The sequence below is a fragment of the Balaenoptera borealis genome (genome assembly GCF_965194805.1).
Source record: "Balaenoptera borealis genome assembly, chromosome: 5".
NCBI classification, from domain to species: Eukaryota; Metazoa; Chordata; class Mammalia; order Artiodactyla; family Balaenopteridae; genus Balaenoptera; species Balaenoptera borealis.
Window position 1 is genome coordinate 84,858,792 of NC_138862.1, and position 12,832 is coordinate 84,871,623.

The following is a 12,832-nucleotide window of genomic DNA, read 5'->3' on the forward strand; positions in this document are numbered from 1 at the left end:
CCAGTATCCTGGGTAAATACTGTCATTACCATTTACAGAGAAGGGAACTGGGATTCGAAGTTCTGTGATTTCATAAAGATTTCCCTATTCTACTTTTTGACAATTTATTCAAATTAAAGATAAGCTAGTCCTGCATATTTCACATAAGAGTGTTCATAAATAATGGGATAGGGACTTCCCTGGTGGTCCAGTGGCTAAGACTCCGTGCTCCCAATGCAAGGGTTCGATCCCTGGTCAGGGAACTAGATCCCAAATGCTGCAACTGAGAGTTCGCATGCCACAACTAAAGATCCCCCATGCCACAACTAAAAAGATCCCGCATGCTGCAGCGAAGATCCTGCACATGGCAACGAAAATCCTGCGTGCCACAACTATGACCTGGTGCAACCAAATAAAAAATAATAATAATGGGATAAACACAAGACATGTGCCTATGTCACCCTTGTTTCAATGATTTTCAGATCTGAAACTCTTTACCCCTATTCTTTGATCACATCCAGCATTCAACACCTTTTCCAAGTCAGAAATCTGAAAGTCACCCTCGATCTTTTCCTCTTTTTATTCCCTTTTGTTCATCAGTTATCAAGTCTTGTCAGAAATATATTTTGAATATGACTATTTTTCTTCCTTCCTACTGTTACTGCCATACTTTAGTTCACCATTATCTTGTCATCTCAATGATGGTATTACTGCAACAATATTGTAGCTGTATCTAAAAGGAGATGTCTCAGGTAATCTATGCTTATCCAGGCCTCTGGAAGACATGGACTTTTTGGAATGAGTTATGGTCCTAGAGGGGAATAGAGTTATGGTCCTAGGGTGATAATGTGTGGTCACAGACTTGGATGAGAGATCATCTATGGGGAAAGAATAAAGATTGAGTTGATTCATTTTAGTGGTAGGCTAAAATCATCATGGAACCTTTTGAACCAAGGGTGAGAGATTAAATCAATAAGCAGGAAATGGAGCTGTCTTTGGATTCTGGGCATAACAGATCAGTGTGCCACACTGTAAAGGTAAAGGTATTAAGAGAACAATAAGAGGTCAGCAATATATTAGGAGAAAAGAGCAAGATGAACTTGGAGAGGTAAGATGGTAACTTTCCTAACATTTACCATGTTCTATGTAGGACCTGTTTGTTGAATTGTACAAAGGCTTTATTCTTATTTATATGGCATAAAGGTCTTCCCAGGTTGAGGGTAGATTCAAAGTGTCTGGACCAAATAGACTTTTAGGAACCAAGGGCTTGAGGCCTGAGTATCAGTTCTGTGAATTTAGTAATGCCCTTTGGCCATACCGTTTCCTCAGTTAGAGATTGGAAAGTGGCCAATATTATGCCCAAGCAGGTTGGGCCATGCCCGTTTTGGACTGCCCAAAGGCAGAATAAAAGATAAGTAAAAAGACCAGGTGATATTTTTAAAAAGATAAAATGAAAGAAGGCAGTTTCATATGAAAAAGACCTTATAAGCAGAGAGATCAGTCACCCTAAGTGAAACAATGTTAGATGAATTCCACAAGGCTGTGGCTGATGGTTTTTGCTAAATCACTATGGATTATATTCACCTAGAGTACCATTTCATTGTGTAGTAGATAGGGTCTTGGGGGACAAGAACAAACATTGGATTCCCTATCAAATAGCACACTGAGCCTGGGAGAGAAAAGTTGTGGATCTCTCATAGCCAGAATGAAACAGTATTTCATTGAAAACGTTCTCACTCTAAACTAACAGGGATCCTGATTTCTAAATTGGTTTCAATTAAATATATTTTCTTCCCTTCTGAGAAAACAACATACACCTATAATCTCTTCTAACTATTGGCAGATCTGTGATGTTATAGCACTCCACACCTTCCCAGTGGCTGCAATTACACACATCAAATTTCAGGATGGACGACAAGGTAAGATTCTAGAGGTAAAAGGCTACCACTTATGGTCCCCATTTTGCTCTCATATGTCACAGCCTTTTATTGTCAGGAGTTATTTAGAGAAACAGTCATCAGCTAACAAAACCATCTGTTAGTTAACAGCAGCAAAATATAAGGCTATTTCAAAATAGCATGGGGCATTTCAAGTTAAGGGCAGATGAGTGCCAACTATTTTTTCCCTTCAGTCTTTCCTTGTTAAAAAAGAATGCATTTGTTATCAAAGCTAGTTTGGCTAATGTGCTTTCACCTCATACATATCCAGAAATCAAAGCTGCCTAGAAAGTTATTTGAGGGTATATTCTCCCTTTGGAGCCCATCTTGCTCCAGTCATGCTAATAGGAATTTCATGTGCGTGTCAAGAGGACAATATAGCCTTTATGCAATTCAACCAAAACGTCCTACTCAGAACATGGTAAATGTTGGGAAAGCAAAAACGGTCTCACTGGACAGATTTAGTAAAATTCTTCACCTTTGTGCTTGTCTGCACTACTCCATTACTTTTTCCATCTGGAGGAGGAGGGGTGGTAGATGAAGAATCTCTGTACTCCTCCTTTTCCCTTGGCCAGATAGTTTCCCAAATCAGCTAAATATAACTCCATTTATTGTCATGCTAAAATGTTCTATTTAGCTGTGTTTAACTGGATATCATGATTCCCCAGGCTGACCTTTTGCTCCTGGGAAGTCGTTTTAAATTCAATCCCGGCAAAGGAAAATCCTTCCAATTCGCTGGCTGTGAAAGGTCACAAGTGAAATGTGTTTTGATGGTATCTGCCTATGGCTTAATTCTCAGTAAACTTGAGCACTAACTGGGCCTCAATTGTGCTTTGTCTTGGGAATCTGAGTTCTAAGAAGCCTGGGAGAGCTGAGTGGGAGACATGGGGCTGAGTTGCTGGCATCAGCCAAGGGTACACAAAGGTACCAGCTGAAAGGTAAGGTATATGGTGCTAAGTTAGGTCAATGCTGCCTTCTTTCTGAGCTGATGAGGGATTCAGACTAAAATATATAGTTTCTCTCCCTGTTTCATTTGATCTGTTTAAGAGGGGCATTTCCCACTTTCTGGGAGGCAAAGAGGGCTTAGGGTGAGATAGAGAAGGAACTAGAAGTGTGTGAACCAGTCAAGAGGAAATTGGAGTATCCTGAAAATTTAGCCATTTCAGGGTCCAGAGCATAAAGTCAGCGTTCCAAATTTGACTTTCCCTTTTACAACATCTTTCTCGTTTATAATTTAGTAGCACTTCAGTCTCCAGTGAGTTCCTCACCATCATTATGCTGATTTTTAACTGAATTAAAGTACTTTTATTACATCTTATCAAAGAACCTCACCCCCATTTAAAAAAATCATATTTACCAAGCAATATTAGGAGCTCTGTCAGACTTTTGAAGAGTTCAGTAGATGAAATATTGAGGTGAAGTTTCTGGATTTTTGTTTTGTTCTTACTCTATTTCAACTTTTTGTGACTCTGTGCCATAATCATTCAATCAACAAGCATAATATCTGGCTCTTTCTAACTGAGAAACAAGCCCAGAGAACAGTCTGCCCTCCCAGCACCCCATTCCTCTATCACACACACATTATGCTCTACGCCAGCAAGTATTCAATGTTTCCTGAACACGACTTGCAATTCCACACTTCCATGCCTATGTTTATGTGGCTTCCTCTTCCTGGGATGTCTTCATTTTTTTCATCAAAATTCTATTCATGCAGAAAGGCCAAAATGGCACTCCTTTCTGTAAAGCTTTCAGAAGGCTTCCCTCCTCTCACCTGTGTTGAAGGCGAGCATGACTTTGTAACATTTTGTCTATGCATCTATTATGCTTGGATATTCTATTGTGGTGTATCTGTGTGTCTTCCACTCAACCCAGCACCCTGAGGGCAGAAGCTGGGCCTTCTTCATCTTTATACCCCAGTGCTTAGCTCAGGGATTACTCTAAGAAGAGGAGTCTTTAGCCATCCTACCACTGGAGTATGAGCAGTATGAGCCTTTGATACCAAGGGGGAGAAATGAAGTGATGTTTCTTAGAGCAAATGTATCTTGAGAGTTCATAGCAGCCACAAGAATAAGAAGAAAGCAAAAAACTCATTCTCTAAAAGCAGTAAGGGCAGTCCTCTGGTCATAAATGAGAAAACTTCTGCTTCCCTTTTCCCTTCTTTGTGTGTCGGTTCTTGGAAATACCTGGTTGCTGGGAGAACTCTTAGAATGTTGGCAGTGAGTTCAGCGGGAGAGAAATGGAGATGGCTCTGAAGTTGGGTGGAGACAGCTACACTTGGCCGCATTTCACCAGCTTCTCATCTTCTTCTCCCTTCCTGGTTCTCCCTTCCACCCAGCAGACGGCAGGCCGGCTCCGATTCCTGAGATTTCTTGAGAGATAAAGCAGTATACGGCCTGCCAACCCCTGAGTTAAGCCATGTTCTACAGAATCAGCGTTTGGTGATCCAGGCGCAGCTGATGGAGCAACTGCTTGCTCTGACTCCTTTGCCATCTGTGGCTTCTGGCATTTAGTGACCCCGGGTGGTCCTGGGTACCACATCAGTCCCAGATGACAGCGCTTTCTGTTCCTCCTCAGGGGTCAGTCTTTCTCAGATATTGGTATAATGAATTATATCTGTCAGGATTGTTGGTTGTAAGAATCCAGTGAAGCTGGTTTAAGGAGAAAATCTCCCCAACCTCCTGATGGACTAGAGACTTCGGCTTGAATGCTACACAACTGGAAACAATGGGCAGTTATGCTACAAGGCCCTTCACTGGCAAAAGTACCACTCCTGATATCCTATGCCTCAACTCCATACGGAATAGACACCAGGACCTTCACCTTTTCTGCCCTCCAAGACTTGGACACATTTGCCACATGTTCTCTAGAAGGTGAATTTCACAGGCCTTCTTGTTTACATTGTATTCTTTTGAAAACAAGTCTCTCATGGTTGAGTTTGATAGGTGGATCCTAGGTCTCAGGCATACATCTTAGCAGCTAAGTTGCTGGGGAGACTTGTTTTCTAGTTTCTACCTTGAGGAGTTGAAACTCATAAGGCAAAATGTTTTCCAAGTATTGCAGGGCTCTCAAAAGGTGCTGAGCAGCTGGAAAACATGACAAAAATCTATTGTTTCCTATAGGGTATTTTTAAAAATTTTAACCAGTATAAAACTGTATGACATTATTATACCAATTTCCTCAGTCTGTCTGATAACTTAGTGGTGTGTGAAACTTTTTTTCAGGAGTTTGAGGCTTAGATTACCTTTCCAGTTTCTGATATCTCTCTTCCTAATGAAGGACGTTGCTCTTTGTTACCTTCCTCATATTGTTTCTTCTCCCAAATTCATTCCCCCACGTGTTGGTGTGTTGGTTGGGACCTTGATGCATGGGACATGTCTTCTGCTGGTGACTTCCATTTGGTACCCTGTATACCATCCCTCATGGCCATGGCCCACCCTTGAGTTGGGACCTTCAGTTGCCAATAATTTTCTGAGTCATGCTTCAGCTCATGACTCTGTTTGAATACAATAGCCTTGATTCTCTGGGTTGCCTTTTAAGACCAACCACTAGGGCCAATTGAGTTTGATATAGCTTGATTTTTCTCCATGCTGACTCCATCTTGACAAAGGTCAGTGTACCTTGCTTGTGAGAGGTAGGCATAAAAACAGAGCTGCCAATGCGGATTTTTCAAATTAAAATAAATTTATGCTGTGAGTTCCTCAAAGGCTAGAATCTTATCTTAATTAATCATATCTTAATGATTAATCATCTCTGTATTCCCAGTGCTCAGTATAGCATCTGACATGCAGCAGGCCTGCAATTCAATTTGAATGAATGAATGAATGGAGTGAATGCAAATTGCATAAAGGCCACCAGTATATTTCAGCATCACAGACTGATCATTCATTTATTTAGCAAACATTTTTTGAGAAGTTGCTTTTATGTACAAAGCACTATACTAGATACCATGGAAATCTGAAATAGCCCTAATGTTATTAATAATTACAACCATAGGCAACATTTATTGTATACTTACTAGATGACCAGCACTGAGTTACCTGTATCATGAACATTCATTTGGTTCTCACAACAGCCCTGCGAGGCAAACATACTGTTATTGTTACTCCCGTTTACAAGGGGAAGAATTGATTCTCAGAAGGGTTAAGTAAATGAAAACAAGTTGGGGATATGATGTTTACACAGTAGAGTTGGGAAGGTACAAGAGCCATCTGGAATGTCTTAAATATCACAGGGCAACACATTTGCAGTACTCAGATTCCATTCAAAGAGTCCTTGAGTGCTAAATGGATACAGCTGGGGAATCAGAACTTACCTGGTGACCTTTATGCAACCTGCATTTTAGCACTAAGGAACTCTGCTTTATTCATTCATCCATTCATTCAACAAACATGAATGGTATGCCTGCTGTGTGCTAGGAACTGTACGGAGCACTGGGTGCAGGGTGGGGGGAGCTGGGAGAGGGGAGGACAAAAATGTCAATAGATCATTGCAATTCATAATAAGAGCTATAATAGAGGTGTGAACATATTTCAGAGGAAATATGTTTTTATCTTTCATATTTCCAACATTTCAACATTAAGTATGACATTTGCAGTAGGCACTTGTAGTTACCCTCTATTAGGTTAAAAAGAGTCCTTTTATGCCTAGTTTGCTAAGGGATTTGCAGATCATAAGTGGATTTGCATTTATTTAAAATGTTTTTCCTACATCTATTCAGATGAATTTTCTACATCTGTGGAGATTATTTCTCTTCTTTTACTTATTAATGTGGATACGTAAACCATTATCTGTTATGAATATTTTCTAATGTTAAACCAACCTTGCATTTTTAGGGCAGAACATACTTTTATACTTTTATAGACCTATTCAGATTTTCTCTGATTTAAATGAAAAAAAATTCTCCATTCACTTTTGCTAAATTGCATATTTGTAGAATGTATTTATTTCATCTATGTTTTAAAATTTATTAGCATAGAATTATTCATACTCTCAATTTAATATCTTTGAAATTAATATAGTATCTGTAGCTATGGCCTCTTCATTAATATTGTTTACTTATTCTTTCTCTCTTTTTTCTTTATTAACATTACTAGAAAACTTTCAATTTTATTAGTTTTTTCAGTGACCCCCCACTTTGGCTTTTTTTAATTCTAAATAATTTCTAATTTCATGTTATATCTTTTACTCATTCATTTTGAGCCTTTATTTTTCTACTGTAGGCATTTAAACCTATGATTTTTTTCAAGAAATGCTTTAGCTGCATCCCTCAGTTTTTGATATGCTAATTTTTCATATGTCATTCTTTTGAAACATTATATAATAATCTAAGTTCCATTATGATTTCTTTTTTGTCCTGAATTATTTAAAATGTATTTAAACATTTCTAATGAAATAGATTTTTTATTTTGTTCTTTTTGAAAAGTTGTGTTTATTGCATTGCTGCCACAAGATGTGGCCTATAGAGAGCCTTTGAAATTTATTAGACTTGCTCTACAGCCTAATGCATGGTTAATTTTTGTAAATAGCCCTTGTATGTTCAACAAGTAGTTGGATGCAGATTTCCATAATATGTCCTTTGCATCAGGCTTGTTATTTGTGTTCAGATCTATATCCTTGCTGTTCTTTATTCACTTGATCTATCAGTTACTGAGAGAAGTGTGTTCAAGTGTGTGAACATATAAATTTTTCTTAACAGATAGCTCAATTTTGTATTCACACATTTTGAAGGTGTAACGTACCTAAGAGTTTAAAATTGTTATATGCTCCTGTGAGTTGAAGCTTTTATTATTATGTAGTGACCATTTTTATTTTTAATAATGCTTTTTACCTTAAGTCAATTTTGTGTGATAATTTTGCTACGCCAGCTTTCTTTTGGTTAGGATTTCCTTGGAAGGAAGTGATTCCAAATGGTTTTTTAAATTTTTTTATTTTTATTTTTGGCTGTGTTGGGTCTTTGTTGCTGTGCAAGGGCTTTAGTTGTGGCGAGTGGGGGCTACTGTTCGTTCTGGTGCGCGGGCTTCTCATTGCGGTGGCTTCTGCCATTGCGGAGCACAGGCTCTAGGCACGCGGGCTTCAGTAGCTGTGGCACGAGGGCTCAGTAGTTGTGGCTCGTGGGCTCTAGAGTGCAGGCTCAGTAGTTGCGGCACACGGGCTTAGTTGCTCCACGGCATGTGGGATCTTCCTGGACCAGGGCTCGAACCCGTGTCCCCTGCATTGGCAGGTGGTTTCTTAACCACTGCACCACCAGGGAAGTCCTCCAAATGGTTAACAGTGGTTAATGCTAACCCTTCCAGGCAAAATTAGTTTCCCCCTTCTGGATTTTGACAGTACTCTCTCAAGGCTCAAATCCAGACTCACCACTCTACCCTGTGGGCTTTGATTTGCTGGGGGGCAGAGACCTTTCTGTTTCTGGGTAGAGCCATGCTGTAAGCCAGCAACATCCATCAGACAGGAGGGGTGGTTTGCTGGAAGCAAGTTCCAGCCACAGGGCATTGGTAGGTGTCTGGGGTTGTAGGGCTGGACTCAGTATCTTTGGGACCCAGTGTTGGGGCACAAGGAACGCTGGACAGGGCAAGCCAGTGTTTATTAAGTGTAAACATCTTCACAACCACCACTCCTTGTAAGAACCCTGTGAGGGATGCGCTGTTGTCCTTCGTGGCAAATTGTGGGGATTGGCTTGCTCTACCTGTTCTGACCCCTTCTGGTGTGTCTTCCTGGTGTACAGAGGCTGTACAATTAAGAATGACATTTCCTACATGCCCTTGCAGCTATGATTTTGGATGCAATTTTAGTTTTATCACTTGTACTCTCCTGAGACTTGGATTTGTCACAGGGTTAAGTATAGGGGGAGAGATTAGGCGTGAGGCATCTATATTGCTAGCAAGGAAGATGCCAGAGGTTAAGTGGTTCTAGCCGCTGGACGCTGTACCAGGAAACTCAGCCTGGAGCCTGATCTTCTAGCCCTTACAGTGATTTAGAAAGCTACTCATACTTAGTAATAAACTCCTTTTTGTTTTAACAAGTTAGAGTGAATTTTGCTATCTATAGCTGTGCTCTGACAAATACACCCATTGTATAGGAGAGGAAGCTGAGACCGGAGCTAGGAAGTGACCTGCTCCTGGTTGCACAGCTCATGAGTAGCCGAAATGGATGATGAGCATGGCTCCTTTGATGCCAAGTCAGGGCTCTTTCAGCAGCAGGACAAGCAGCAGACTCAGGGACCAGGCCCTGGAAGTTTCCAGGGCCATTAAGATAGTACTGAGAAACCACACATGCAGATCCAAGGTCTGGGTGCTGCAGTGACACTTTGACTACATTACCCAGTAAGAGCTACTACAACTCCTACTGGCCTGAGCTGGAATTAGGTGGCTCCCCACCAACTCCACCCCATTACTTGCCTCTTCCTGGATTTTTTTTTTTTTTTTTGGCCTTTCTACTAAGTGTATTACTTGTGCTCCTGTGTTTCTGTGTTAATATTGGGATCCCATAGAGTTTGGGTTGCTCATTCAGCTGTGTTCACATTGTACTGTGTGCTCCTTTACTGTTCTTAGAATATTTTATTGCTTCTTCAAAACTTTTTGGGAATGAAGGAGAGAATAACAAACCTATAGGTTGATGTGCAGATAAGTGAGTAGTGAATTGTAACTATCAGATTACTTTTCTGTCTCCCACTAAAGTATCTAAAGTAGATGTCCTGTCCATCTCAGTCCATTGTTGTCTCATTTATGGCTCTCCTCATAATTTGTAATTATTTTCTCCTTTTGGGGGGGTTATGTTTGTTTTCTTTTATATTTTCCATACTAGGAAATAAGTTTCATGAGATCAGGGTCCATGTCTACCTTGATCAGGGCTGTGTCTGCAGCCCCTAGTCCATTCCTGGCCCAAAGTAGGTACTTGAAAATGTTAACCAAGTGAATGAATGAACGATAAGCAGGGACCATGTCTTATCTTTTCATCTTTGTATCTTAGCATCCAGTTCAGAACCTGACACATAGAGGTTGCTGACTCGTTTTAATTGAAAAAGAAGCTACAGTATGTGTACATGACCTACATTCATGAATACAAATTTTATTTTTTTCTTTTCAGTGTCTTCATAACTGGAAACTTTGGGTTGTTCATCGTTCACTTGCTATTTATTCAACAGATATCTATAGAGTGAGTTGATACAAAAATAAGAAACAAACCTTTCATAACTTCAATTTTAGCAGAAGATCTAGTACATTACATATCTTTAATATACTTTCTAGAGGAATAAATAAATGAATGAAGGAATGTTAAATTTGTGGGGCTTGATATTATATGCATAAAAGAAACTCAGTATTTTCAGACAATAGGGTAACTTCAGCTACACTGCATTGATTATATGCACTGGATATCTTTCTACGAGGTAGTATTTCCTAGATGGCATTCTCTCTGGTATTTCTTCTCTGGCTGGTCATGGGGAACAAGAATCTGCAACACCTTTGTCTCTGAGTGTTGCTGGGGGGTGTTTGGGCACCACTCACAGAGCCGAGGCACTGACAGGAGAGAGTAGAGAAAAGGAGAATGAGAAAGCAAGAAGAAAAGAAAAGAGGGAAATGAGAGGTCAGGGGATGGGAACGAGGGAAAGAATGGAGGAGAATTTGGAAGAAATAATGGTGATAATGCTAGTGATGCCTGCCAGTTATTAAATGCCTTTTATAGAGATTCTATGTTCTTTTCAACACATATATTATCTCTAATTTTCATAACGCAGCCAGCAAGGTCAGTAACATTTATTACTTTCATTGTGTAGATGAGCAGACAGGCTCAGAGATGTTAAGAAGTAACCAGTCACACAGTGCTAAGAGGTGTAGCCAGGATTTGCTCTCAGGAGCGTCTGGCTCAAAGCCACAGTATGTTCACCTGGTGAGAAATGACAGAGAGCCACCACCAGGGACTTGCATGCCTCCCACGGGGCATTTGGATTACAGATGATTGTCAACCTACCACTTTAGGTGGGATGTCTAGATATCAACACTTTAAAGTAGCTGTCTATTTATCTGCTGATTCACATGCATATACATACACACAACCAGAAAAAAGAAAAGAAAAATTTATTAATTTTTGTGTACACTTTGACCAGAATAAATACTTAACAGAAAAGAGGCATAATGGATGACAAATGGGGCAACATTCTCAAATGTCATAATTTCAGAAGTAAAGCAAAACCCCTGACTCTAGCCTCACCCGCCACAGGTAGTGAGTAAACAAAGCCACATAGACCAAAAAAAGCAACAGGAAAATAACAAATAAAATTGAGGAGCCATGTAAATACTTTCTGAATGTCCATTCCCCAGAGGGTTGAGGTCAGGCATATGGTTCTCTTCACCAAACCCTAAACAAAGGACTTGGGCTGTTTTATGCCCTGGTCATTATTGTTGGTTAAATTAAAGCATGATCAAAAGAAGTGTAATGGAATATTAATTTCAGTTACTGTAGCTAATTGAAACATAGCAAGAGTTGTGATTATTGAAAATGGAGTGAGAACACTCAGATGCACGTCCAAGTCTAGCTTACCCTTTTCAAGTTGGGCAGTAGCATATTTTTGAAAATGATCATTATCCCTAGAGTCTATACTTAAGTGCATCAGGAGAAGTACTTGGCCTGGGAAAAAAGAAAAGCAAGTAACTCTCAGCTATCAGCAGACTTCAAAAATTCAAATTCAATTTAAAACTATTAATTGTTAATTTGTTCACATAAAAGACATTGCAAAAATATATAATCCCTGTCAAGCCAAGGACTGTGTGGTTTTCATCTTGCTGTTCCCAGTTTGCAGCCTACATCCTGGCATCTAGGGGATGCTTATCAGTAATTGTTGAGTGAATGAGTATATGATTGTTGATGACTTTTGATTACTCTAATAAATGAGAGGGTTTTCCTTCTCAGACAACTGACCCCCTTCCTAAGTGAAAGTGCAGATCAGCAAGATTTGGGAGGAAGAAGACAGCTCTACTTTAGCTTGATACATAAGCCTGAGAGAGAGATGAAGAATATAACCAGGAATTTGTCTGTTTTGTTCATAACTGTATTTCCACTGCATAGAACGGTATCTGGCAAATGTGAGGTATCCAACAGATATTTGTTAAATTAATGAATAAATGCTTAGCATGGAATTAGAAGGAGAGAATGAGTTAAGCAAAGGAGGCAACTTGCAGAACTCAGAACTTCATAGTTCATAGGAGAACTTCATATTTTACTTCTCTGCTGACTTAGCAATTCTCAAACATGGGGTACACTCCTACTCAATGTAAGTACAAGAATCCCCTCCTCAAATCAGTATAATCTGCCGTGTGGGATTAATCAGGTTTCTCTTTATTAACATGAGGGACTGGGATAATTCTTTTAAAGGCATCAGTTCGAGCAACTTAGTGAAAGTTGCTCTAGAATCACTTAAGATGCAAGGGGGATATATTAGGGTCAGGCCAGTCATTCTCATGTTACAGGAGAATGTTATGTCCTTAAGGAGAGTTTGTATTAGGTTTCTGAGCTTTGTACCCTCAATGTCCATTACCTACTTACACTCATTGATTTTTCCTAGAAGAGGCTTATTCTACTCATTTTTCTTCAGGCAGAGATACTTTACTGATTATCAAAGGCCAATGACGCAGAGGATGTACATGAGAGGCCATGTTTAAGTAGCACTGAGAGAAATGGTCTTATGAAGAATGCTCCTAGAATATGTCTTTAATCTACACCTGACAACATAATGGAGGGAAACACTGGCAGAAAACAAGCTGGATGCACTTTAGCAGGAGTAATTTGTATGGGGTAGAAAAAATGTCATCAATACTCAATAGTCACCCTCTGTGTGTGGTATTCTGTGTACGTGGGTGGCATTTTTTTTTGGCTTTTTCAGACGAGTATGTATATGTTGTTTGTTGTCTTCTCCTTTTGTT